Here is a 27,792-nt window from a genome sequence, read left to right on the forward strand (position 1 = left end):
TGACTGCATGTCATGCCCTAAACCGAGTTCCCACAAAGAACAAAGAGATAACTCCATTCAAGGAATGCGAGAAGAAAAGGTTGAAACTCTCTTATCTACGAACTTGGGGTTGTTTGGTGAAATTCAATGTGCTAATTCCAAAGAAGCGCAAACTTGGACCAATAACTGTGGATTGTGTTTTCCTGGGTTATGCTTTTCATAGCATTGGTTATAGATTCTTGGTTGTAAAGTCTGAGGTACCTGACATGCATGTCGGTACGATCATGGAGTCAAATGATGCGACTTTGTTTGAAGATATCTTTCCCATGAAGGATATGGCTACCTCATCTAATCAGGAGATGCCTAGTTCATCGAATCAGGAACCAGTTACAATTACTGAACCCTCCATTACGATGGAACACTTTGAAAATCCTGTGGAGGGGAACAATGAAGTTCCTACTAGGAGCAAGAGACAGAGGAGTGCAAAATCCTTTGGTGATGATTTTCTTGTGTATTTCATAGATGACACTCCCAGTTCTATTTCAGAGGCCCGCGCATCTGAAGATGCTGACTACTGGAAGGAAGCAGTTTGTAGCGAGATGGATTCCATCTTGACGAATGGAACTTGGGAGATAACTGATCGTCCTTATGGGTGCAAACCTATAGGATGCAAATGGGTATTCAAGATGAAGGTTAGGCCTGATGGTACTATTGAAAAGTACAAGGCTCGGCTCGTGGCTAAGGGTTATAAACAAAAGGAAGGTGAAGACTTCTGTGATACTTACTCACCTGTGGTTCGACTGACCACTATTTGAGTTCTACTTTCACTAGCTACCTCACATGGTCTTCTCGTTCATCAAATGGATGTTAAGACTACTTTCCTAAATGGAGAGTTGGACGAGGAAATTTACATGGAACAACCAGATGGGTTTGTAGTAGAGGGTCAGGAAGGAAAAGTGTGCAAGTTGCTAAAGTCTTTGTATGGACTTAAGCAAGCACCCAAGCAGTGGCATGAGAAGTTTGAAAGAACTTTAACAGCTGCAGGCTTTGTTTTAAACGAAGCTAATAAATGTGTGTACTATCGCCATGGTGGGGGCGTGGGAGTTATCCTTTGCTTGTATGTTGATGACATTCTGATTTTCGGAAGAAATTTGAATGTTATTAAGGAGGTCAAGGATTTCCTATCTCGTTGTTTTGAGATGAAGGATTTAGGAGTGGCTGATGTCATTCTGAACATGAAGTTGTTGAGAGACAATTATGGTGGGATTACATTGCTTCAATCTCACTATGTGGAAAAGATTTTGAGTCGCATTGGCTATAGTGACTGCAAGCCCTCTCAAACACCATATGATGCGAGTGTGTTACTTCGGAAGAATCGAATAATTGCTAGAGATCAATTGAAATATTCTCTGATTATTGGCTCGCTTATGTACTTAGCCATTGCTACAAGACCTGACATCTCTTTTGCTGTTAGCAAACTGAGTCGGTTTGTCTGAAAACCAAGAGATGTGCATTGGAAAGCTCTAGAGAGAGTTTTGCATTATTTGAAAGGCACTGCGAATTATGGAATTCACTACACCGGGCATCCAAAGGTGCTTGAAGGATATAGTGACTCAAACTGGATCTCGGATGCTGATGAGATAAAGGCCACGAGCGGATATGTATTCACTCATGGAGGTGGCGCTGTTTCTTGGAAGTCTTGCAAGCAGACCATCTTAACAAGGTCAACAATGGAAGCAGAACTCACAGCACTAGATACAGCTACGGTCGAAGCAAATTGGCTTCGCCGGCTCTTGAATGACTTGCCGGTTGTTGAGAAACCTGTACTGGGTATCCTTATGAACTGCGACAATCAAACTGTGATCACCAAAGTGAGCAGCTCAAAGGATAACAGAAAGTCTGTCAGGAAAATGAGAAACTCCGGAGTTATTGCATTAGATTATATCCAAATGTCTAAAATCTGGCAGATCCTTTCACTAAGGGTCTATCACGTAATGTGATAGAGAATGCATCGAGGGAGATGGGTATGAGACCCAAAATATGAGTTGTTCACAGTGGTAACCTAGTCTATGTGATCGGAGATCCCGTGAATTAGATGTGGAAGACAAGCTGTTGGTCAACTGAGAGGAGAGTATCCTTACTATTAATACCACTCCATGAAGATGCAATACTCTCCTAATCTACATGGCAGGTTGATGTATATCTTAATGTGTTCTAAGTGGCTCATTGAAGCAGAGATGTCGTCCTGCAGAACATCTTTTCAAGAACGCACCTATATGAGTCTGATTGTTAAACGTCACAATCGATCTATGAGAGTAGGGTTCTCTCTGGTAAACTCGTGAAAGGGCTCGGAGTATGACGTATAAGCTCCACCCGCGGGGAAGTCCCACGGTAGCCACGTATCGGTCAAGGCTTTATGTGAAGCTAGATTCGCAGAAAACTTGCAGTTCAAGGCCCAGTCCACTGTCCAAGTTGCTTACTAGTGTAGCATAGAGTTCTAGGTGGAAGTTCAACTTAACAGTCTCCACTGTAGTACCGGTATATAAAACAGTGTTTTGGAACCAAAGGCAAATTTGGTGTGCCTCTGGGATCTGGTGGGAGATTGCTGGAATTTTGTCTATTTTGGGCCTAGCCCAATAGCATTTTCAGAAATTCCTAATAAATCCTAGTGGCCCACACAGCCATTCGTGCAAGGCAAGAGGTGGAACTAATGTTTAGTCCCACATTGCTAGTTTAGAGGGAGTTGGACCTTTTTATAAGGGAGGCTCTTTTTCCACATGTATGAGGATGTGAACAAGAGGGACATCCACGCGCGATCCTCCTCCACCGCCCGCCTCGCCACGCCACGCCTCGTCATGACGCGTCGCAGGTTGCGGGAATGAGCCGAGCTGATGTCTAAATTTTTTGCCACGCACGACGGGTATACGAAAGGTCACGCGGAAGCTAAAACATTTTTTGCTGTAGTGGAGATTGAATACGAACGGCGCACCTCTTCGCCTGCTGCCTGTTCGTTTCGTCTCACTCGTTCTCTTCAGCTCTCGGCGCAGCCTCTCGCAGGACGCTCCTCTCAGAGAGACGCACCACCAGAACCTCTTCTTCCTCTCGCCACAAGTTCCTGAGCACTGCGCTGCTGCTACGTTCTTCCCCATCCCAGCTTGTGGCGTGCACCGCAGGTTGGGACAGTAGGCCTCCGAAACCGCACCTCTTTGAGTCCTGTACGGGAGAAGGGTGATAAGGTTTTTGGGGAGCGCTTCGCACGACTACTGACTTCTTCGTCACGGACGCCCCGGACTCCGACGACTTCTTCCCCCACGACGACTTCTTCCCCCACGGCGACTTCTTCCCCGACGTTGACAACCTCCTCGGCGACATGGCTGGCGAGGACACCGACCCCAAGTCCAGCGCTTCTACTGCTGATGTCCCGTACGCGTTCTTCCTCTTTCTATTAGAGGCCCTGCTACAGTTCCTTGTTCTAGTGTTTGCCCTAGATATGTTAGACTCTGTTTCATATATGCAACTTGCTATACTGTCTGCTCTAGATGTGTTTATTTACAGTTCATATATGAAGATGTTGTTTACCTTCTCTTTGTCAAATCGCATGACTTGTTTTATCACTGCTTTACTAGTCATGCTTTATCTAGTATTTCTGTTAATAAAATCATTTGGTAAATTGCTCTCATTTCCAACAAAAACTCGACATCATTTCTTTCGTAAGCATATTGTTGTCGTAGAACAATCTTATTTGTCTCTATTGTAGAAAGAAGGAATCGACCAGGCATGTGTAGCACTTATCGACCGACTAGAGATTGTTCACTGAATACCCATTTCATGTGCAGCCTCCTTCTACTGGTTGATGAAGCGGTCATATAGCTAGTCAGCACGACCATGTTTCTCTGCCATCCATGTGCTTGCAAAATAAGAGGGCGGCCAGAGAGGATTTTTTTAATCAATAAAAGAGTACAGCATGGAGACACTATGGCATGAAAAAAAAGATTGTTGTAATGTTACCATATATTAATAAACACTAGCATAAAGTACCATTTACGTGACATTTTTTTCTTTCAAGAACACGAGAGATCTGTGTATCGATATATTAAGATAGAAAGCAATGTTCAATTACAAGGGCGAGAGTCACCGCCACAAGGCGGCGGCCAAACCCTTTGAACCATGAGAGAACAACTTATGTCAGGATTACTCTCCTAAGACTATTGTTGCCCACCTTCCACTATTCATAGCAAATGTTGCGAATAATTTCCACCACGCTGTGCAGCAGCAATGATTTGTTCTTGAAGACTCATTGGTTCCGTTCGAGCCAAATGCACTGCAGTGTACAGGGGAACACCGAGTTGACCCCCTTTCGAAACTTCGTGGGATAAAGGGCTGGAAATCAATCCACCACGGTAGGAGCTCACTATTTCCAGTTCACGCTTGATTAGGTAGTCCAATCTAGCTGGGGATCAAGGACTAGACATCTCTCGTGTAGACGCAGCGCCACATGACATGTTGGTCAAAAGTTACCATGCCCACCCTCAACCAGTGTAGATTAGCAAAAATGTGTTAGTTTCATAAAAGATATTGTGTGTGCTTTACATGCTTGCTTGCTTACTTTACATGCTGAGACTCAGCTTCACTCTGTTCCCTTGGGTCCCAAGATTAGATGTTTCTGTGTAGCTTGCTTACTTTACATGCTGAGACTCAGCTTCACTCTGCTCCCTTGGGTCCCAAGATCTTGAGCTTAAGGCGGCCTTAACCTACTAGGTCCTCCTGTAAGGGAAATCCCAGGAAATATGAGTCTACATGTTTTTTCTTTTTAACTTGATTCATGTATGAGTCTTTCGTCATTTCTTTTACAGGAATTATGCGTCATCTTGCTCTACATGTTGACTTTAAGGCCTGCATTATTTCCAATGTATGACACAAGTGATAAAAGTTTTGATTCATTCGCAGGTTCTGACTGTAGGACCAAAAGAACATGACACCGTCATAGTTTTTTATTGCTACATAATTAAATTGTGATGTAAGCATTGAAGTTTCTTCCGTGATGTGTAGATCTATGGCATTTTTAATTTGTCTTCAAATATGGCACAAGAGGATATGCTAAAAGCGTCACTTATAGAATAATATATATCTTTGATGATGTATTTGGACAGTCACTTCAAATAACATGAGGATTTGGAGCAAAGAGACCGAATGCGCCAAACTTCTCAAAAGACACATCAGGTCTGGACTCATCAAATTATGCAAGTGTCATTTTGTTCAGCCCACTTCGTTGTATTCCTTCAATTTTATGGAGGGTTCTAAAACGAATACGAAACTTATAGTACTAAGAAAAAAATCATCTTCAACAGTACAATTGTGCTCTAATTGACGACATGTGCAATCTCTACAGGTTTATTACTTGTAACTTAATGAATAGCTGTTTGCGGGTTCACAAGATTGCTCATGAACAATAAGATGGATATTGTACTCCTTGGTCCTGTTTCACTTCACACGCTTCATACAAGAGCAAACAAACATCGATTGCAAGCACAAAGCTGCAAAAGGTGATATTAGGCCATGCCCATGAGCTGTTTGCAACCATGTACTGATAAATAGAAGTTCCAATGCTCTCATATATGATTACCACTTACCAGAACTCGAGTCCCCGTAGAATTTCTCCTAATGCCTTTCATTCCCAAATAACCTCGTCATGTTCTTGACGAGGAATCAACATTTAGTATTCGGTAGATGTAGTATTGGCATATTCTTATAGTGGTGCTAAGATACAAGCGTGAAATGCACACCACATAATTCATGAGTTAACAAGTCAAATAGATATATAGGTGAGAAAATGTTGCTATGAGTATGGTTGTGGGACAAAACGGGCGAAGCCATAATGTACACCGTGTTGCATCAGCAGATGTAGTGCATTGTTTATTCTGTAGGTGGGTGATACAAAAATTGGTTTGTCTCATGAATAAAACTACCATTCAATGATCATGGTACTATCTCTCCTGTAGGTAGCGGGAGAGGGAACTATTTCATTTAATTCGCAGATAACTCTTATAAGAGCTCACATGAGAATATATGTTTTCTTCATAAAGTGCAGATATGAGCTCTTTCAGTTATATATCACTACCTGGCTGCTAAAACGTAAATCATTTTTGTACTTAAAGATTTGTTGAATTACAAGAGAGAAAAAGCTTTCATAAAAGCCGGAATTATCAACTTTTCCGATTACCACGGAAGTGAAGACAATCCTATGGTAGGACATAAATGATAAGAGCCGATTCATAGGTTTCAAGCAGATGAACAAAAAGTGCAAATATATTAAGTTTTTTGTCCTAAATGATGATTTGATTGCACCGTAGGAAAACATTGCTTTTTAAAATATGTGTAGTTCAACAAAAATTATTCTTGAAATAGTATACAAATGACCATTGGGAAGGGCATCACAAGCAAGTTGTCTAGGCATATGTCTAGATTCCCTGGAGTCCTCTTCTTTCATAGGCCATTGCTTTTGTATCCACATTGTTTGATAACAAAATTACCATTGGTGTGAGTGAAAAAATAAATAGATAGATTAAGTTCCTTATAACATCTCTATTGATGCATTCCACTTCCTTATGGCCAAAACTCTACATCATTTCTTTCACAAGCATATAGTTGTCGTAGAACAATCCTATTTGTCTCTGTTGTAGGAACAAGGAATCGACCAGGCGTGTGTAGCACTTGCCAAGCCTCTAGAGATTGCTCATTGAATATCCATTTAATGTGCAGCCTCCTTCTGCTGGTTGCTGAAGTGATCATATAGCTAGTCAGCACGACCATGTTTCTCTGCCATCCTTGTGCTTGCAATATAAAAGGGTGGCTATAGGGGATTTTTTTTAATCAATCCATCTATAAAAGAGTACAACATGGAGACACTATGACATAGAGAAAAAGTATTGTTTGAAATGTTACCATATATTAATGACCACTAGCATAAAGTACTGTTTACATGGCATGTTTTTCTTCAAGAACACGCAGGAGATCTGTGTGCTGATATATTAAGATAGAAAGGAATGTTCAATTACAAGAGCGAGAGTCTGCGCCACAAGGCGGCGGCCAAACCCGGCCTCTGACCCACGAGAGAACAATTTATGTCGGGATTACTCTCCTAAGACTATCGTTGCCCATTAATAGCAATTGTTGCGAATAATTTCCGCCATGTTGTGCTGTGGGGAGCTTGCTGCCACTTCTTTGCCAGGCGGAGTTGCCTGTTTTCTGTGACTATCATGGTTGAACATGCGTGTATATGTTTGTTTGGATATTACAAGCTTTGTGGGAATGGTTTGGTACTTCAGTGATTTTATTTCGGTTGTGAAGAGCGCATATACTCTGTCAGTATGACTGGTTATTGGCAGGAGATTAAGCAATAGGTGAGGTTTCTTATCTTCTCAGGGGTTGCAATGGCCGTGCATACTCAGTTTGAGCTCATCGCCAGCTTCTTTGGGTCAACGTAATTTCGTTCTTTCATGAAAAGAGGTCAAAGTGTATGCTAGTCTTTCATATAGTAGACCTGGTGATCAATGTTGTCAGTAGTCCACCAGCATGACTAGTAGTTGGTCACAGAGGCGGCGCTATGTTCATCCCCCCAGCTTTGGCAAAAAAACATGTAGAATTTGCACAATTGTCGAGTACGAGGATAGAGGAACCTGCTGATAGCAGTGTGCAAGGGGAAGCTGTCAAGGGCTCGTTGACACTTGTTTGCTCGTTTCCTGTGGAGTAGCCTACTGTAAGAGCATCTTCAGCCATTGCACCCCCCAGGAGGCATATTTTCAGCCTCATGGGGTTGCCCTGCGAAATATTTGTCACGGGGCGAGAATTTTCCCAGCCATCCCCCCAATAGGCTGTCTTTTTTCTTTTTCTTTTTTTCTTTTATTGTGCATGTCATTACAACAAACACGTTGTGGGCACTGCCGGCCACGCGAGCTCGAGCTCGCCAGTGACGACCCCAGGCCACCCCTCCCGCCCCAGCCTTCCTGACTGCCATGGACGCTGAGCTCGACCTCTGCCACTATTCTCTGCAGGTCGTGGCCGAGTAACTGATTGCCCCGGCGTGGACGCCGATGCAGAGCTGCGTGTACAGCGGCTGTTTGTCGCCGCCGTCTTGGTTCTTCTTGGCCTTGAGGAGCCGGACGAACAGGTAAAGGCACGTGGTGTACTTACAGAGCTTCTTGCCGGCGGCGGCACCGACGGCGGTGGCTGGCAGGACATGGCAGTCGGCCACCGGGCCCTCCCCGTCGAACGCCCCATTGGCGAGCACCATCCTTGCGGTGCCCGCGCGGTGAACCACGCTCTTCCCGCGCACACCACGATCTTTCCGCGCACGGCCGCCTGGTCCAGCGACCCGTCGACGCACGTCGACGCCGAGTAAGCCCCGGCGTATACCAGCTCGTACATTTTGCCGGATTGGAGAGCACCGGCCCCTCTGTACACGCTCACGCTGTCGAGCACTTGGCCGTTGCCGAGACGCACGTTGGCCGGGAAGGCGCGGTCCATGGACCCAGCGCCTACGGTGGTCATCCAGGACGCCACATTGGTCACCGAGAGCCCACCTGGACCGCCATTGCCGGCCGAAGCGGACACGACGATGCTAGCCTTTGTCGCGCCAAACACCCCGATTGCGACGGCGTCGAGATATTATGGCACCACGGCAACACCAACGCTGAGAGAAACAACATCAACGCCATCAGCAACGGCGGAATCGAAGGCTGCGAGGATGTCGGAGTCGAAGCAGCCGCCCACCCAGAACACCTTGTACGCGGAGAGGCGCACCTTAGGCGCCATCCTGGATGCCACGCCGCGCGCGTAGCCGAGGGTGGATGCCGGGAACACGTAGCGGCCCACGGCGATCGAGGCCGTGTGGTCCCCTGGCCGTCGTTGTTGAGCGGCGACCCGACCTCGATGGTCTCGTTCATCCGGCCGGAGGTGACCTCGTAGCCCGCGGAGAAGAAGCGTGCCCCGACGAGCTTGCGGTTGCAGGAGCCGGGCGGGAAGGAAGGCGCGCGGCCTGGGACTTGGTGGGGAGAGAAAGGAAAAGTGGGGCCCGGAGAAAAAGGGTGGAGAGAGGGGTGGGGGCCTGACTGTGGGCAAAACGACATACAGAGCATTTTCTCTCCTCCCCCAAGCACATCCTGGTGGATTGGGTTTGCCTTGGGAGCGCCGGCTCTAATTTTGACTAAATCCGATGAAAACTAAGCCTTTGGGGTGACGGCTGGAAAAAAATTAATTGCCGGTGCCCAAAAAGTGATCCCGGGGGGCGTCGTCCTGGGGAGTTGGCCGGAAATGCTCTAAGTTTTTAGAAATTTAGGGTTGTGGTCTACCCCCTATTTCTCAGCGCTTATCCGTGATGTCGTTCACAATTCTCATATCTGAGGCAGGGGTGGGGACCTTCTTATACTATCTTTTCAAAGATTTCACCTCTTATACAGATAAGATTCCTAGTCGTTACAACTACTTTCCGGGATAGAGTCCAGATCAAATTACCAACCACGACCATATTTGTCTATTAACGGATTATACCTGTTATGTCCCCGGAGCACGCGCTTGTGAGCAACGCGCCATAATAGAGTGTAAGTTCCTCTAATATGTAGATCAACATTAGAGTTGTAACTAACTATATGATCTAGCTCCTTTGCATTATCACTGTACCCGGGTAGTCTTTCCAATATAAATGGTATATTGTATTCCACTGATAATCGACCAGCTTCCTTAGGCATATAATTTAAGTACGTTCCAACAAGTGATAATTCCATGATAATCATGTAAAGTAATTCCATGGATAAACACATGTATAATTCCATAATGAGGTATTCCGAATATTAGTAATTCCTAGTAATTTGAATATAGTTCAGGACACATAATTCCAACATAAGTGACCATGTTGTTCATGTGTGCGTGTGTGTAAGTATTGCATGTTTGTTGTGACGAAGCAAGTTCTTATTGAAACGCCATGATAAATAACAAAGCGTATGCTAATACTAGTCTCACGTACTGGGTCTGATGGTGAATGTCCACCAGTATGACTAGTTTGCAAGAGATCAAGCCATGGCTGAACCTTTCTTATCTTCCTAGATTAGATGTTTCTGTGTAGCTTGCTTACTTTAGATATTGAGACTCAGCATCACTCTTTTCCCTTGGGTCCCAAGGTCTTGAACTTAAGGCAGCCTTAACCTTCTTGGGTCCACCTGCAAGAGAAATGCTAGGGAATATGAGTCTACATGTTTTTTTTAACTTGAATCATGTATGAGTCTTTCGTCTTTTCTTTTATGGGAATTATGAGTCATCTTGCTCTACATGTTGACTTTAAGGCTTGTATTATAGCTAAAGTAAGACACAAGTGATCAAATTTTTGTTTGATTCACAGGTTCTGACTGTAGGAACAAAGAACATGACACTGTCATGGTTTTTATTAATGCTAATAATTTAAAAATTTTACTGATGCTACATAATTTAATTGTGATGTGTGCATAGAAGTTTCTTCCGTGATGTGTAGATCAATGCTTTTTTTGTCTTCAAAATATAGCACAAGAGACACTATGCTAAAGCGTCACTTATAGAATAATACGTATATATCTTCGATGGTGTATTTGGACAGTCACTTCAAATAACATGAGATTTGGAGCAAAGAGACCGAACGCACGAAACTTCTCAAAAGACACATCGGGACTGGACTCACCACAAAATATGCAAGTGTCATTTTGTTCAGCCCATTTCATTTGTCTTCCTTCAATTTCATGGAGGTTTCTCAAACGAATATGAAACTTATAGTACTAAGAAAAGAAAGCATCTTCAATAGCACAATTGTGCTCTAATTGACGACATGTGCAATCTCTACAAGTTTATTACTTGTAACTTAATGACTAGTTGTTTGTGGGTTGACAAGATTGCATATGGTCCGGCCACCTTGCTCGTAGAAAAAAAAGATGGATATTGTACTCCTTGGTTCTTTTTCACTTCACACTCTTCATACAAGAGCAAGCAAACATCGATTGCAAGCACAAAGCTGTAAAAGATGATATTATGCCATGCCCATGAGTTGTTTGCAACCATGTAAAGATAAATAGAAGTCCCAGTACTCTCATATATGATTAGCACTTACCGGAACTTGAGTCCCCGTAGAATTTCTCCTGGTGCCTTTCATTCCCAAATCTCTTGATGAGGAATCAACATTTAGTATATTCGATAGATGTAGTATTGGTGCATTCTTATGGTTGGTCATCTAGCTTTTCTGGGAGAACAATCTAACCTATTATAGTGATGCTAAGATACAAGCATGAAATGCACACCACATAATTCATGAGTTAACACTACAAAAAAAAGACACTTCCGTGATGATACGTGTTTGTCACAGTAGGTCACGTTTTCTGTCATGCATGTACATCCATGAAAAATTTATGACAGAATCAAGATAGTCATACATGTGCTGTCGTAGAAGTGTTCCATGACATTACCAAAATTATCATCACGGAAGTGTCCACTTCCATGACGATAAATCGCGCGTCACAGAAGTGCTTTCGTCAAGGGTGACCGACACGTGGAATCCACCGTAACGGAACGCCGTTAAGCTATCGGGTCCGGTTTTGGATCCGATAACCCGTTAACAGCCCGGACCAATGGGGATTTTCCACGTGTAAAATCATCAATGGCCGGAGGGAACACGTGTTGCCTCACTGTTGGGACAGATGTCATCCACTCAATGGACAGGAGGCGCCTGTGATAGGTCGACACGTGGCACGGCCCAACAGTGGTCCATTCCGGTGAAAAAGGCCGGCCCAGTAAAAAATAGCAGGCCGGCCCATATAAGGCCTACTTGTGTCAGGTTCATTTAAGCCCACGGCCCATACGAGATGTGCCAATTCGGCCCGTCAATGACCCGTTAAAGATTTGACACCATTGCAGCCCATCGTCGGTTCGAGCCCGTTAACAGCCCGCACTATATTTGGGCTCAATATCGGCCCGATGAGATTTCGGCCTGTTAACGGCTCATTCAGTGGATGGGCCAATTTTCACGATGTACATCTTTCGGCCTTTTAGCGACCCATTTAAATATTGGGCTAATTTCCGGCCCGGTGTGTCTTTCCGCCTGTTGATGGCCCATAAAGCAGTTGGGCCATTTGTAGTCGGACCTGAGTTTCGACCTTTTAGCGACCCATTTAAGTGTTGGGCAAATTTCCGGCCCGGTGTGTCTTTCAGCCTGGTGACGGCCCATATATCTGTTGGGCCATTTGTAGTCGGACCTGAGTTTTGGCCTTTTAGCGACCCATTTAAGTGTTGGGCCAATTCCGGGCCCTGTGTGCCTTTCAGCCTGTTAACGGACCATAAATGAGTTGGGCCATTTGTAGTCGGACCTGAGTTTTGGCCTTTTAACGGCCCATGCTCTTCATGGTCCAATACCAGCCCGGTTTCTCTTTCGGCCTGCTAAAGGCCCACAACACAGTTGGGCCGTTTACAATACAACCTGACTTTCGGCTCTTAGCGGCCCATGCTCTACATGGTCCAGTACAAGCCCACTGTCTCTTTCGGCCTGCTAAAGGCCCACTGTATAGTTGGGCCATATGTAGCCCGAACTTAGTACCGGCCTGTTAACGGCCCGTGAAATCAATTGGGCCCACCTGTTGCCCGCTTCGATGTTAGCCTGTTAACGACCCGGGAGTTAAGAGGGCTGACCAATAACTTTCGGCCTGGTAACGGCCCATTAACTTAATGGGCCCACTAAAGTTCGTACATGTCTTTAGGCCAAATTATATAGTTTGAGCCCATTACGACGAGCAATTATGCACAGGACCAAAACCGATCAAGCAAAGGTATGACATGCAGGGAAAAACGTTGCACATCCAGCATATATTACAGGAAATTACATCCACTGGGCAATCAAAGATTGATGCCAGTGCAAATAAATGAATAGAACCTAACGATCTACAACGTCACAATCTGCAACCTCAGCACGGATGACGCCCATAAGCATGTGGGCAAGTTCTTGCTGCTTTGCTACACTCTCTCTGAAAACATTGATCAGTTGTTGTGTCGCACGACTCTGCACCTCTGATTCCTCCACCATTTCCATCATTCCTTCAGCCATTAATTGGTTCACAAACATACATTTTTTCCGTTGCATTCGAGACAGTGGATACTGAACAGATTCAGATGGCGATTTTGGCAGGCTTGTATTATTGATAGTGGAGAGTGTCTCGACCATTGCATCATAACATAAATTAGGAGGGGAACCAAACAGATTAATCATGAGTTATTGGCATATTACCTGGCCTAGATTTATTGAAAAGGAACAATGGGGTTGCCTTGCTGTTTTCAGAGTTTGTCTTCTTATCTTCAGCAGCCTGCACCAAATTAAGACACTAGCATAGCTATCATTGGCCAAGTCAGATAATAGGAAAGCAACATTGGCACAACGAACGTTTGGGCAACTAGCCAACACCAAATTAACACAATATGGCACAGCTATCATTGACACAATGAATGAATGGGCAACCAGAGCAGCACTAGAATTCAGTAATGTGCATGATATGAGATAGTACACTCATGCAGCTCAGTATGCAAAACTACCAGGCAGTTTTCTTTACAAAAATCAACATTGGCGCCTTTAACATTTTGCTACAACTAATTTTAGATCAGACAAAGGTTGGATTCACGCCGATTAACAAAATACATGCTGATGTAAACATATAGTGATATACAACAGGTACTAACATCAGCATTGGAGCACAGAGAATTCCCGCAAGATATTTTCCTCGAATACAATGCCAATGAAGGAAATCTTCTATCATTTAACCTTATTTTCTAAAAGTGAGATGGGTAAGAAACATGTAGAAAATATGATCAGAATGCTATAAAATTTCATGATGCGAGGATACGCACACGCTTCTTAGAATGGAGTTGACATTCTTTTGCTGGACTGGAGCGGACTAATTCTTTGGCCACTGGAATCTGCTTATTATCAGTGGGAGTTGGGTTTCTCTCTGCTGGAGTAGTATCTATGAAAAATGGAGTTGGTTTATTATCTCCTGGCGTTTGGATCTTTTGCAAAGACCTGGTTTGTAACCCTTCATATTCTAACATAGCCGTCTTCCCCTTGCACGCCTTATATAGAAGAATGGTGCTTCAATTATAAAACATGCTACAGCAGATATGGAATAGGTACTGAAGAATAGAAAGGCATGACATATTGACATGTATTCCCTCCATCCAGAAATAAATGGATGAGTCTAGGCGTATTTCAGTTCTAGATACATCCAGTTTTATCCATTTCTGGGACATGTAATCCGGACGGAGGGAGTATGATGTAAGAGCTAGGGATACGACAGGACAACACAGTAAAAAAAAATGAAAACCCATTGCAGAACCAAAGTAATCAAACCCACTGATATGAGATAGTACACTCATGCAGCTCAGGATGCAAAACTACCAGACATTTTTCCTTACAAAAATCAACATTGTGGCCTTTAATCATACATTTTGCTACAACTAAATTTAGATCAGATAAAGGTTGGATTCACGCCGATTAACAAAATACATGCTGATGTAAAAATATAGTGATATACAACAGGTACTTACATCTGCATCGGAGTACAGAGAATTCCTGCAAGAATCTTTCCTCACATACGATACCAGTGCAGAAATTCTTCTATCTGTTAAGCTTATTTTCTAATAGAGAGATGGGTAAGAAACATGTAGAAAATATGATCAGCATGCTATAAAATTTCATGATGCAAGGATACACACACGCTTCTTAGAATGGAGTTGACATATTTTTGCTGGACTGGAGCGGACTAGTTCTTTAGCCACTTGAATCTGCTTATTGTCAGTAGGAGTTGGGTTTCTCTGTGCTGGAGCAGTATCTATAAAAACTGGAGTTGGTTTATTATGTCCTGGTGTTTGGATCTTTTGCAAAGACTTGTTTTGTAACCCTTCAGATTCTAACATAGTCGTCTTCCCCTTGCATGCCTTGTATAGAAGAATGGTGCTTCAGTTATAAAACATGCTACAGCAGAGAGATGGAATAGGTACTGAAGAATAGAAAGGCATGACATATTGACATGTATTCCCTCCATCCGGAAAAAATGGATGGGTCTAGGCATATTTCAGTTCTAGATACATCCTTTTTTATCCATTTCGTCAACATGTAATCCGGACGGAGGGAGTATGGTGTAAGATCTAGGGATACAACAGGACAACACAGTAAAAAAACACTACTTGAATGTAAAACTGTATGCTAGCAGAATACTTACAGAAAAAACTAAGGCAACATACACATGTATGATTGGGAAACTAAGATGGCATTGCAACAGAGCACTAGAACAGCACTTCAATGTAAAAAAAAACATGGTATGGTAGACAGATGAAGTACGTACTGATGAATAACAATGCATAAGATATTCAGAAGCATGATGTCCAAATTAAGCAGATGGCATTGCGATAGAGTAGAATGACAGTACTTGAATTTGAAAACATGTTATCATGAATGGAATAGGTACTGGAAAACAGGAAGGCATGCCATATTTACATGCATCATCACCATGCTAAGCACATGGCATTGCAACAGAGTAGATACACTCCAGGACATTATATGCATGTTGTACCCATATCACGGGCCAAGTTAGAGCAAGGACCTTGTGGGGTGAAGAGGATTCAACATCTTTCTGCAAGTCTTCTGAAGAACTGCCTTTACATGTTCCATCATATTGGGTATCATTGACATCAAGTTTATTGGCCTTTACATTGCTCCGTGAGGTTCTTGTGGATATATCAGTGTGTGCAATTATATCTGACATGCATGGAAGACAACTAGTAGTTAGATTTATGTAATGAGTGCCTGTAGGAGACGACATAAATAGTAGGACTGGGGTTAACTAGCAGCAACAGGTCTCAAAAGCTAAAGGGAGAACAGAGATGAAAGCTACAGAATATGTATCGTTTGTACTCGAGATTAACTAGATGGCACACAAAAGTATTAAAAACAACATAGGTAATACTAGAAGTGGTATAATACTATAATCACCAGCCTGTGGGATAGCATTGGCTGATGGATGATAACTATGGAACAGCGTTACCTAAAGAACAAGTATCTTAGCTGAACTATGGAACAACGTTAACTCCTGAACAAGACCCGTAAGAGATCAGCATGAATATACAGTGAAATGTGATAATCTATTTTCCATGCTTAGATGAATAACAAAGCCATAAATGTTGCACACAAGTAAGATGAGGGTACAACCTATCTGGCCGCCATCCATAGGAGTGAGCATCATGTGCTGACTTGTCGATGGTCCTGCAGTTGTTGTGGCTGTCCATGTCGGGCACGCGCATTCGATGCAGGGAACTGTTGAGTGGGGACTATAGCTCCCTTCTGGTGTATGCTTCCCTTGTTGGAGCAGCTGCAGTGAGTCGGAAGACGGTGTGGCTGAAGATGCAGATAACGCATAATGTTAAGAACGACACATCTCTTTGATCTAAAGAAATACACTAAGAGATCAACAGCAAGGTACGAGAGTGGTCACACGTCTATTGACTGAGACTAAATTGGGGTCACACGATTTTATTTTATTTTGGTACTGTCCGATCTACGCCGGATGGCTTGATGGCCGTCTTGTGCCTCCCGGCTGACACTGTTAGGAATCTTCCCCGAAGAGCCAGCGACCAACGGCAGAGCAGCTTGCCTCCGCCGTCCGTGGCCCCGGCCAAAACCCCGCTCCCCGCCCCACCGCACTGCCATGGTAGCGCTGCCCCCGGGACAATCCACAAAGACTCCCCGTCATCCAGATCCGGCGGCGGCAGTACCTTGAACCCACGCAACTCTAAGATAGCCATCTAAGCGCTGCTACCGCGGCGAACTTGCGGCCCCGCACCCTTACGTTAGACACCAGCCAACCGGCAGCCTAGGAGCTCCGCCGCCTCGAGGGGTGCTGCTTCCCATTGGGAATCGATTGGCCCAGAATAAAAAATCAGACAACTGATGCCTAAATAAAGTGATTTGAGATGAGGGTGCAGTAGGCAGGTCCAGCTGCCGAGTCGGTGAGGCCGGCGCGGTTGCGGTGGCCACCGGCGGCAGGGAAACAGCGATGTCGCGACGGTTGATGGCTACGGGGAAGCAGCGCCGGGACTCTGGACGGATCCGAAGTTGGAGCCGCTCCGGCGCCGTGAACAACGGCAGGGGTGAATCGGCTCTGGTACGGTTCACGCGGCCGTCGTCGAGGCAGCTCCGGCAGCACGGAGTAAGAAGCACACGACCCAGTGCACGACGGCAAATGGACAGCGTCTCCGGCATTAGGGAGGAGGGCGGCTGTGAAATTTGTGCGGTGGGGGCACCATGGAGGAGGGGCTGAGGTTTCGCGGCTCGGGAGAAGGGAGCTTCCGGTGAGAAGGTGATTTGGCGCCCACGAGGTATGAATGGGGGGGGGAATTGGGATACGGATGCATTTGTCTGAAATGTGAGGGGGAGTTACAGTTCTACCCCTGCCTTTAGGCTTCCCGGCTTGGGTCTGTGTACTGAGGGTCAGGGATAGTAGAGCAACTTTGCTTCTCCCCAAATAGTGGGTGGGAGCGATTTTGGGTGAGGAGGGCGTGTATTGAAATATAGTGGGCGCGAGCGATTTCGGGCGAGGAGAGCGTGTTTTGAAAAAAGTGGGCGCGAGCTATTTCGGGCGAGGAGAGCGTGTTTTGCCGACCATGGTTTATGAATTATTCGGCACATGTCATTTCGGCCGAAGAGAAGGCGCGCTTGGATGAAGTTACGAACCTACCCTCGATGCACAACGGGCCAATTAATGTGTCTCCCACATAGGACGGTAATTTCGCGTCTCCCATTTATTTGCTCGGGCGAATTCCACCGAGCAGAGGATGTTTAACATTTCATTCATAATTTGGGAGAACGAGCATCCACGTCTACCTTACCAAGTCGATTCGAATCAAATTTAAAAATATTAGCTTGCCACTTCTTTTTTAGATGGAGAGATGATGCTCGGGAGTAATGTGTTTTTACATGCTCGTTGCTAGCGATTTACTATATGACAAATAGTTGACCCACTCAAAAACGGGAATCAAACCCAAAATGAAATATCTTGATTCAATGAAATAGCTCGTTAACCAGGTCAAAATAGTGAACTAAATCCAAAATTGAACACCTCAATCGAATAGCATGTTGTACAGTATTATAGTACTCCATGAACATGTTGAAAGTCAAATTAATGAACTTGTTTGATATACACATATATCCGCTCATGTGTGGATTGCAGACAACATGTTCTCCAATTTCAATATTTGAATGCAAGTTTATATCGAAACATGGTTTATATCTGTCTTTGATGCATAAAACGCGACCTCCCCCTCTCTCGGACACCTGCTCTCTCTCTCTCTCTCTCTCTCTCTCTCTCTCTCCCTCGCCGACAATCTTCAATTCTGTCGCACGCATCCAACACACAAACCTTGTTGGTCCTCTCTCTTTCTCTCCATCTCTCTCTCTCTCTCTTTGTGTGTGTGCGTGGGGGGGTCTTTGTAGTTCGCATGCATATATACTACATCTATAGGTCTCTCTCGCACACTATGTATGATTCTCTAGTCCAAGCTAGATATCTTGGGTGCACTCATCGTATGCACACAAATTCCTTGGCTCGTTGCCCGTAACTCTCGCACACACCACTCTGTCGTCTCAGAGCTCTTCCCCCTCTCTCTAAAACTCTCCATCTACCTGGGTCACACATACACATGCATATCTCACTCGCACTCGATAGGCCCATCTAAAACTCTATCTCTCTCCCTCGTTCTCTCTCCATCTCACACGCACACACACACAATCTCATCCCTAGCTAGCCAAGTATGATGGTCTCTCACTCAATTGTAGGCACACGCAGTCCCCCCTATATGTATATGACTAGCTAATATTAGTCTCCATCACAAACACACAATGTCGATTTCTCTCGGGGCATCTTTCTATCACGCACGCACATCCCTCGATCTCCCACCCATATAGTCCCCTCACGATCTCGAGGGGGTCTCTCTATCACAAGCACACCCTCTCGCCCTCCCCATGTGTCCATGTTCTCCATGTGTCCCTCTCGATCTTTGTTCCTTGTTGGCCAGACCTCTATTGGACATGTGCTATAGGGGTGTCTCTCTCCGTTGCAAACAATCACACACTAGCTATCTTCGTGTATATCCTCGCCTCACTTTTCTATCTTGGAGATGCATGCGTGATATGTTCGCCTAAGAAACGAAAAAACACACACTCTCTCTAATTTATCATTTGTTGTCACTTTCTCTTTCACACACATACTCTTTTTGCACACTTACTCATTCTCCTTCACACGCACTTGATCCCTCTCGACTTAGGCACTCTCCTCAGTCCATAGCATATTGATTTACTGAAAAGTCAAACATCACAAAGTTTGACCATGTACGTGGAGAAAAACAATTACATCTGGAACGGCAAACATATACCATTAGATTCACCATGAGATGTAGTTTCGTATGATGTATCTTTGGTATTGCAGATATAAATAACATTTGTGTAAACCTGATCAAAGTTTCCAAAGTTTGACTTCTAAAAAAATTAGATGCACTGCATTATTGAGCGGATGGAATATCTCTTTCCCCCTCTCAGCTATCTGACGCACCACTCAGCCTTATCGGGGGTCCTAAATCTCTCTCAAACTTTATATCTCCCTGGTTCACACATACACATGTCTCGCTCGTGCTATACATATAGACCCATCCAACACTCCCCGCCCTTGTTCTCTCTCTATGTGACACGCACCCCCCTAATAACTACCATAATCCCTCACTCCATCATAGGCGCAAGCACCCCCCCTAAGTATGATTATCTCTCACTAGCCATCAGGAACACACGTATTTCTCATTCCATCCATACGTCTATCTCGATATCTCTCGGGGTATCTTCTATCGCGCACACACCTTGTCACTCGATCTCCCACCCATGTAGTAGTCCCATCACGATCTCCAGGGGATCTCTCTATGACAAACATACACTCTCTCCTCCCCATGTCTGCATTTTCTCCGTACGTCTCTCTCGACCTCTCTCCCTTGTTTGTCAGACCCCTCTTGGCCACGTGCTAGGGGTCTTGCTCTCTCGGTTGCAAACAACCACACACTATCTCTTCACCTTGCTTCCGTTGTCGAAGATGCATCTGTGATATGTTTGCATAAGACACACACGTTTTTTCTCGACTTTTATCGAGTGTTGTCCATGTCTCTTTCACACACGCACACACACTTTTTTCACTCACTCTTTCTATGTCTCTCTCTCTCTCTAGTTAGGGACTCTCTCACGTCCATAAGCATATGGATGTTTTGAAAAGTCAAACCTCAGAAAAGTTTGACCAGGTATATGTGGAGAAAAACATTTACATCTAGAATGATTATTAGATTCATCACAACATGTACTTACTTCATACTATCATTTATCTTTGGTATTGTAGATATAAGTAATTTCTTTATAAACTTGGTCAAAGTTTCAAAAGTTTGACTTTTAAAAAAATGTTGGAACTACATTATCGAACGGAGGGAGTAGCTCTTTCTCTCTCTCTCTGCTATCTCTCACGGGCTTCCCCTCTCACACAAACACTCTATACCGATGGATTATACGCTCACTGTGTCAGCGTATAGCTCCGTATATTGTTTAGTTGACCGGTCAACCAGTCCACATGCCGCCTTATCAGCTCGTGTTCTGTATCTTCGTGTGCTGGCCCATGTGGCAGTGGGTGAAAATAATTAAACTAGAGGCCCATCTGACACGCGGTGAAGTAAACAAAGTTGAAACCACTCGGGGTAGCACCCCACACGCTAGTAAATTGAGGGCGCATTGAGGACACACTTCTTCCGCGTGGAGGACGCACTCGCGCACAATTCACCACTATGCGGCGGCATGCACAGAAGGACGCACTCGCGCACACCCAGCACACAACACACACCAGCACACGTGTACACCGGCATTGCCGCCGGTTGAGATGGACGGCGAGGCAGCCAACAAGCGGAGGCGGCTCGAGCCAAAACCGGATCTGGCGAGCCTGGACTTCATCAGCAGCCTCCCCGACGACATGCTGCTCGTCATCATCGGCCTCCTCCCCACCAAATCTGCTGTGCGGATCGCCCTGCTCTCCCGGCGGTGGCACTCCCTCTGGCGCCGCGTCCCCCTCAACCTCATCGTCGATAGCTGCCTCTGCGACGGGGATTGCAAACGCATGGCCGCAGTCTCCAAGATCCTTTCATCGCACCCTGGTCCAGCCAGACACCTTGACATCCGCATGCTCAGTACCAACTGCAAGGTCCAACCCAAGTTCGACGAGTGGTTCTTATCCCCCGCCCTAGATCAGCTCGAGGAGCTCAGCTTTGAAGCTGGACGATGTCGCTCTCTGCCGCCGTCCGCGCTCCGCCTCGCGCCACGCGGCGCCGCGCCAGCTTTAGCTCCTGCTATCTTCCCCACATTAATGCCGCGCCCGGCCTTCTTCTCCCTCAACTCAAGCAGCTCGACCTCTTCAACGTCGTCATCTCGAAGAAGGCTATGGAGCACCTGCTCCGTGATACGTCTCCAACGTATCTATAATTTTGGATTGTTCCATGCTATATTATATTCTGTTTTGGACATTAATAGGCTTTATTATACACTTCTATATTATTTTTGGGACTAACCTATTAACCGGAGGCCCTGCCCAGAATTGCTGTTTTTTGCCTATTTCAGAGTTTCGCGGAAAAACAATATCAAACGGAGTCCAAACGGAATGAAACCTTCGGGAACGTGATTTTCGGAACGAACGTGATCCAGAGGACTTGGACCCTACGTCAAGACATCAACCAGGAAGGCACGAGGTAGGAGGGCGCGCCTACCCCCTGTGCGCGCCCTCCACCCTCGTGGGCCCCACGTTGCTCCACCGACGTACTTCTTCCTCCTATATATACCTACGTAGCCCCAAACTACCAGATACGGAGCCAAAAACCTAATTCCACCGCCGCAACCTTCTGTACCCGTGAGATCCCATCTTGGGGCCTTTTCCGGAGCTCCGCTGGAGGGGGCATCAATCACGGAGGGCTTCTACATCAACACCATAGCCTCTCCGATGATGTGTGAGTAGTTTACCTCAGACCTTCGGGTCCATAGTTATTAGCTAGATGGCTTGTTCTCTCTTTTTGGATCTCAATACAATGTTCTCCCCCTCTCTCGTGGATATCTATTCGATGTAATCTTCTTTTGCGGTGTGTTTGTTGAGACCGATGAATTGTGGGTTTATGATCAAGTTTATCTATGAACAATATTTGAATCTTCTTTGAATTCTTTTATGTATGATTGGTTATCTTTGCAAGTCTCTTTGAATTATCAGTTTGGTTTGGCCTACTAGATTGATCTTTCTTGCAATGGGAGAAGTGCTTAGCTTTGGGTTCAATCTTGTGGTGTCCTTTCCCAGTGACAGTAGGGGCAGCAAGGCACGTATTGTATTGTTGCCATCGAGGATAACAAGATGGGGTTTATATCATATTGCATGAGTTTATCCCTCTACATCATGTCATCTTACTTAAAGCGTTACTATGTTCTTTTGAACTTAATACTCTAGATGCATGCTGGATAGCGGTCTATGTGTGGAGTAATAGTAGTAGATGCAGGCAGGAGTCGGTCTACTTGTCTCAGACGTGATGCCTATATACATGATCATACCTAGATATTCTTATAACTATGCTCAATTCTGTCAATTGCTCAACAGTAATTTGTTCACCCACCGTAATACTTATGTTCTCGAGAGAAGCCACTAGTGAAACCTATGGCCCCCGGGTCTATTTTCCATCATATTTAATCTTCCAACACTTAGCTGTTTTTATTGCATTTTATTTTACTTTGCATCTTTATCATAAAAATACCAAAAATATTATCTTATCATTTATATCAGATCTCACTCTCGTAAGTGACCGTGAAGGGATTGACAACCCCTTTATTGCATTGGTTGCGAGGATTTGTTTGTTTGTGTAGGTGCGAGGGACTCGTGTGTGGCCTCCTACTGGATTGATACCTTGGTTCTCAAAAACTAAGGGAAATACTTCCGCTACTTTGCTGCATCACCCTTTCCTCTTCAAGGGAAAACCAACGCAGTGCTCAAGAGGTAGCAAGAAGGATTTCTGGCGCCGTTGCCGGCGAGTCTTACGCAAGGTCAAGTCAAGATTTGGTCTCCCGACAACGAGCAATTTCTGGCGCCGTTGCCGGGGAGTCTACGCAAAAGTCAACATACCAAGTACCCATCACAAACTCTTATCTCCAGCATTACATTATTTGCCATTTGCCTCTCGTTTTCCTCTCCCCCACTTCACCCTTGCCGTTTTATTTGCCCTTCTTCCGTTCGTCCTTTTGTTTGCTCGTGTTGCCATGTGCCTTCTATATGCTTGCATCTTCGCTTGCTGAAAATCTATTGATATGGATCCACTTAAAGTATTCTACTTGGATCATCTTCGATCCTTATGCGCTCGTGCTGAAACCCCAACTAGCCTAGTTGATGGGAAATCTTTAGATGAGCATGCTCATTTTGTGCGTCGTCGTTTGTCTTAAAAGGGGAAGCTCTTCTGGTATCATATAAATAGTTTGCTATGCTATGCTTGGAATCTTTGTGAAATTTGTGATTTTACTTGTTGCTCTAAGAATCCTAAAAAACACCTTCCCTACCTATGTGGTTCAATAATAATGAAATCATATCTTCTTATGCAAAGGGTGTTTGTAGTTACTATGATATCGAACAAATTGAAGAATTTGTCGTTTTTAAGGGTGCTCATGAAGTTGCTTCTTTGATTGAAAAGTATGATTTTACTCTCAACAAATCTGAAAATTCCGTCATACTTAAATATTGCAATGAAAACTTTGCTCATAATGTCTATATCCAAGAATTTATTGAAAGAATGACCGTTGCTTTGGAAGAAAATAATGATATGCATGAATCTATAGATAATGATGATTCTGATGATTTGGTTGAAATATCCCTTGATGAACATGATGCTTGCTATTCTTGTGGCCATGATGCCAATATCTATGAAGACGAATTTGCTATAGTTCCTTATGTTAAAAATGAGATCGTTGCTATTGCACCCATGCTTGATAGTTCCTTCGATGAAAAGCATGATTGCAATGATTTTACTATAAATTCTCTTGATGTCAATTGTGCTAATAATATGCAAAACCCTATTGATAATAATATGCTAGTTTTGCTATGTCCACTATTTGTTGCAATGATCATGATTGGGGTGATTTTTCTTATGATCTTGAAAATTTATTTAATCCCCATGACGAATATGAGATTGATAATATTTTTTGCAATAATATTGAAAGTGGGTTTGGAAAAGTCTCAACTTTAGATCCCACATATTTGGAGAATATCCAATCTTATGAATTTTTTTATAAAAGTAGGTTTGGAGAGGTCATGACTTTAGTTAATGTTAATCCCACTATTTTGGAAGAGTGTCAACTTTGCATGTATGTGGATCATGTTGAAATTATTTTATGTGATAGCTATTTTGTTGAATTTGCTTATGATCCCACATGTAATTATTATGAGAGAGGAAAATATGGTTGTAGAAATTTTCATGTTACTAATTTACCTCTCGTCATGTTGAGATTGCTATTGTTTCTTTCCTCTTCCTTGCATATGCTAGTTTTTGCTTGCTATGATCATTTGTTTGCCTATAAGATGCCTATGCATAGGAAGTATGTTAGACTTAGATGTGTTTGTCACGTGTTTTATGATGCTCTCTTTGTGCTTCAATTCTTGTCTTTCATGTGAGCATCGTTGAAATCTTATGCCTAGCTAGGGGCGTTAAACGATAGCGCTTGTTGGGAGGCAACCCAATTTTATTTTTAGTTTTTTGCTTTTTGCTTCTGTTTAGGAATAAATATTTGATCTAGCCTCTGGTTAGAATTGTTTTTATGTTTCAATTGGTGTTTGTGCCAAGTTAAACCTATAGGATCTTCTTGGATGATAGTTATTTGATCTTGCTGAAAATTCCAGAAACTTTCTGTTCACGAAAACAATTGTTAATAATCACCAGAACGTGATAAAATATTGATTCCAATTTCTGCTGATCAATAAACAAATTCTCTAGGTCGTCCTATTTTGTCTGAAGTTTTGGAGTTCAAGAAGTTTGCTCTGGTTACAGATTACTACAGACTGTTCTGTTTTTGACAGATTCTGTTTTTCGTGTGTTGTTTGCTTATTTTGATGAATCTATGGCTAGTAAAATAGTTTATAAACCATAGAGAAGTTGGAATACAGTAGGTTTAACACCAATATAAATAAATAATGAGTTTATTACAGTACCTTGAAGTGGTGTTTTGTTTTCTTTCGCTAACGGAGCTCACGAGTTTTCTGTTAAGTTTTGTGTTGTGAAGTTTTCAAGTTTTGGGTAAAAGATTTGATGGATTATGGAACAAGGAGTGACAAGAGCCTAAGCTTGGGGATGCCCATGTCACCCCAAGATAATCTAAGGACACCAAAAAGCCAAAGCTTGGGGATGCCCCGGAAGGCATCCCCTCTTTCGTCTACTTCCATCGGTAACTTTACTTGGAGCTATATTTTTATTCACCACATGATATGTGTTTTGCTTGGAGCGTCTTGTATGATTTGTGTCTTTGCTTTTTAGTTTACCACAATCATATTTGCTGTACACACCTTTTGATGAGAGACACACATGATTCGGAATTTATTAGAATACTCTATGCGCTTCACTTATATCTTTTGAGCTATATAGTTTTTGCTCTAGTGCTTCAGTTATATCTTTTAGAGCACGGCGGTGGTTTTGTTTTATAGAAACTATTATTCTCTCATGCTTCACTTATATTATTTTCAGAGTCTTAAACAGCATGGTAATTTGCTTAAATTGGGAAATTGATCCTAATATGTTAGGTATTCAAGACTAGTAAAAAACTTTCTTATGAGTGTGTTGAATACTAAGAGAAGTTTGATGCTTGATGATTGTTTTGAGATATGGAGGTAGTGATATTAAAGTTGTGCTAGTTGAGTAGTTGTGAATTTGAGAAATACTTGTGTTGAAGTTTTCAAGTCCCGTAGCATGCACGTATGGTAAACGTTATGTAACAAATTTGAAACATGAGGTGTTCTTTGATTGTCCTCCTTATGAGTGGCGGTCGGGGACGAGCGATGGTCTTTTCCTACCAATCTATCCCCCTAGGAGCATGCGCGTAGTGCTTGGTTTTTGATGACTTGTAGATCTTTGCAATAAGTATGTGAGTTCTTTATGACTAATGTTGAGCCCATGGATTATACGCACTCTTATCCTTCCATCATTGCTATCCTCTTCGGTACCGTGCATTGCCCTTTCTCACATTGAGAGTTGGTGCAAACTTCGCCGGTGCATCCAAACCCCGTGATATGATACGCTCTTTCACACATAAACCTCCTTATATCCTCCTCAAAACGGCCACCATACCTACCTATTATGGCGTTTCCATAGCCATTCCGAGATATATTGCCATGCAACTTTCCACCGTTCCGTTTATCATGACACATTCATCATTGTCATATTGCTTTGCGCGATCATGTAGTTGACATCGTATTTGTGGCAAAGCCACCATGCATATTATTTCATACATGTCACTCTTGATTCATTGCCCATCCCGGTACACCGCCGGAGGCATTCATATAGAGTCATACTTTGTTCTAGTATCAAGTTGTAATCATTGAGTTGTAAATAAATAGAAGTGTGATGATCATCATTCATAGAGCATTGTCCCAAATAAAAAATTAAAAAAAGAGAAAGGCCAAAAAAAAGAAGGCCCAAAAAAATATAAAAATAAAAAAGGGGACAATGCTACTATCCTTTTTCCACACTTGTGCTTCAAAGTAGCACCATGATCTTCATGATAGAGAGTCTCTTGTTTTGGCACTTTTATATACTAGTGGGAATTTTTCATTATAGAACTTGGCTTGTATATTCCAACGATGGGCTTCCACAAATGCCATAGGTCTTCGTGAGCAAGCAAGTTGGATGCACACCCACTTAGTTTCTTTTGTTGAGCTTTCATACATTTATAGCTCTAGTGCATCCGTTGCCTGGCAATCCCTACTCCTTGCATTAACATCAATCGATGGGCATCTCCATAGCTCATTGATTAGCCGCGTTGATGTGAGACTTTCTCCTTTTTTGTCTTCTCCACATAACCCCCATCATTATATTCTATTCCACCCATAGTGCTATATCCATGGCTCACGCTCATGTATTGCGTGAAGGTTGAAAAAGTTTGAGATTACTAAAGTATGAAACAATTGCTTGGCTTGTCATCGGGGTTGTGCATGATGAGAGCATTCTTGTGTGACGAAAATGGAGCATGACTAAAGTATATGATTTTGTAGGGATGAACTTTCTTTGGCCATGTTATTTTGAGAGGACATAATTGCTTAGTTAGTATGCTTGAAGTATTATTACTTTTGTCTCCAACGTATCTATAATTTTTTATTGTTCCATGCTATATTATATTCTGTTTTGGACATTAATGGGCTTTATTATACACTTTTATATTATTTTTGGGACTGACCTATTAACCGGAGGCCCAGCCCAGAATTGTTGTTTTTTGCCTATTTCAGAGTTTCGCAGAAAAAGAATATCAAACGGAGTCAAAACGGAATGAAACCTTCGGGAACGTGATTTTCGGAACGAACGTGATCCAGAGGACTTGGACCCTACGTCAAGACATCAACCAGGAAGGCACGAGGTAGGGGGCGCGCCCTCCACCCTCGTGGGCCCCATGTTGCTCCACCGACGTACTTCTTCCTCCTATAT

At 43.6% G+C, this 27,792-nt stretch overlaps 1 pseudogene; it reads right to left on the reverse strand.

The window, feature by feature from the left end:
• Positions 1 to 8,017: 8,017 nt before the first annotated feature.
• Positions 8,018 to 8,790, reverse strand: LOC123121190 (subtilisin-like protease SBT1.5; annotated as a pseudogene).
• Between the last annotated feature and the right edge of the window lie 19,002 nt (positions 8,791 to 27,792).

This window comes from Triticum aestivum, chromosome 5D, assembly GCF_018294505.1.
Source record: "Triticum aestivum cultivar Chinese Spring chromosome 5D, IWGSC CS RefSeq v2.1, whole genome shotgun sequence".
NCBI lineage: Eukaryota > Viridiplantae > Streptophyta > Magnoliopsida > Poales > Poaceae > Triticum > Triticum aestivum.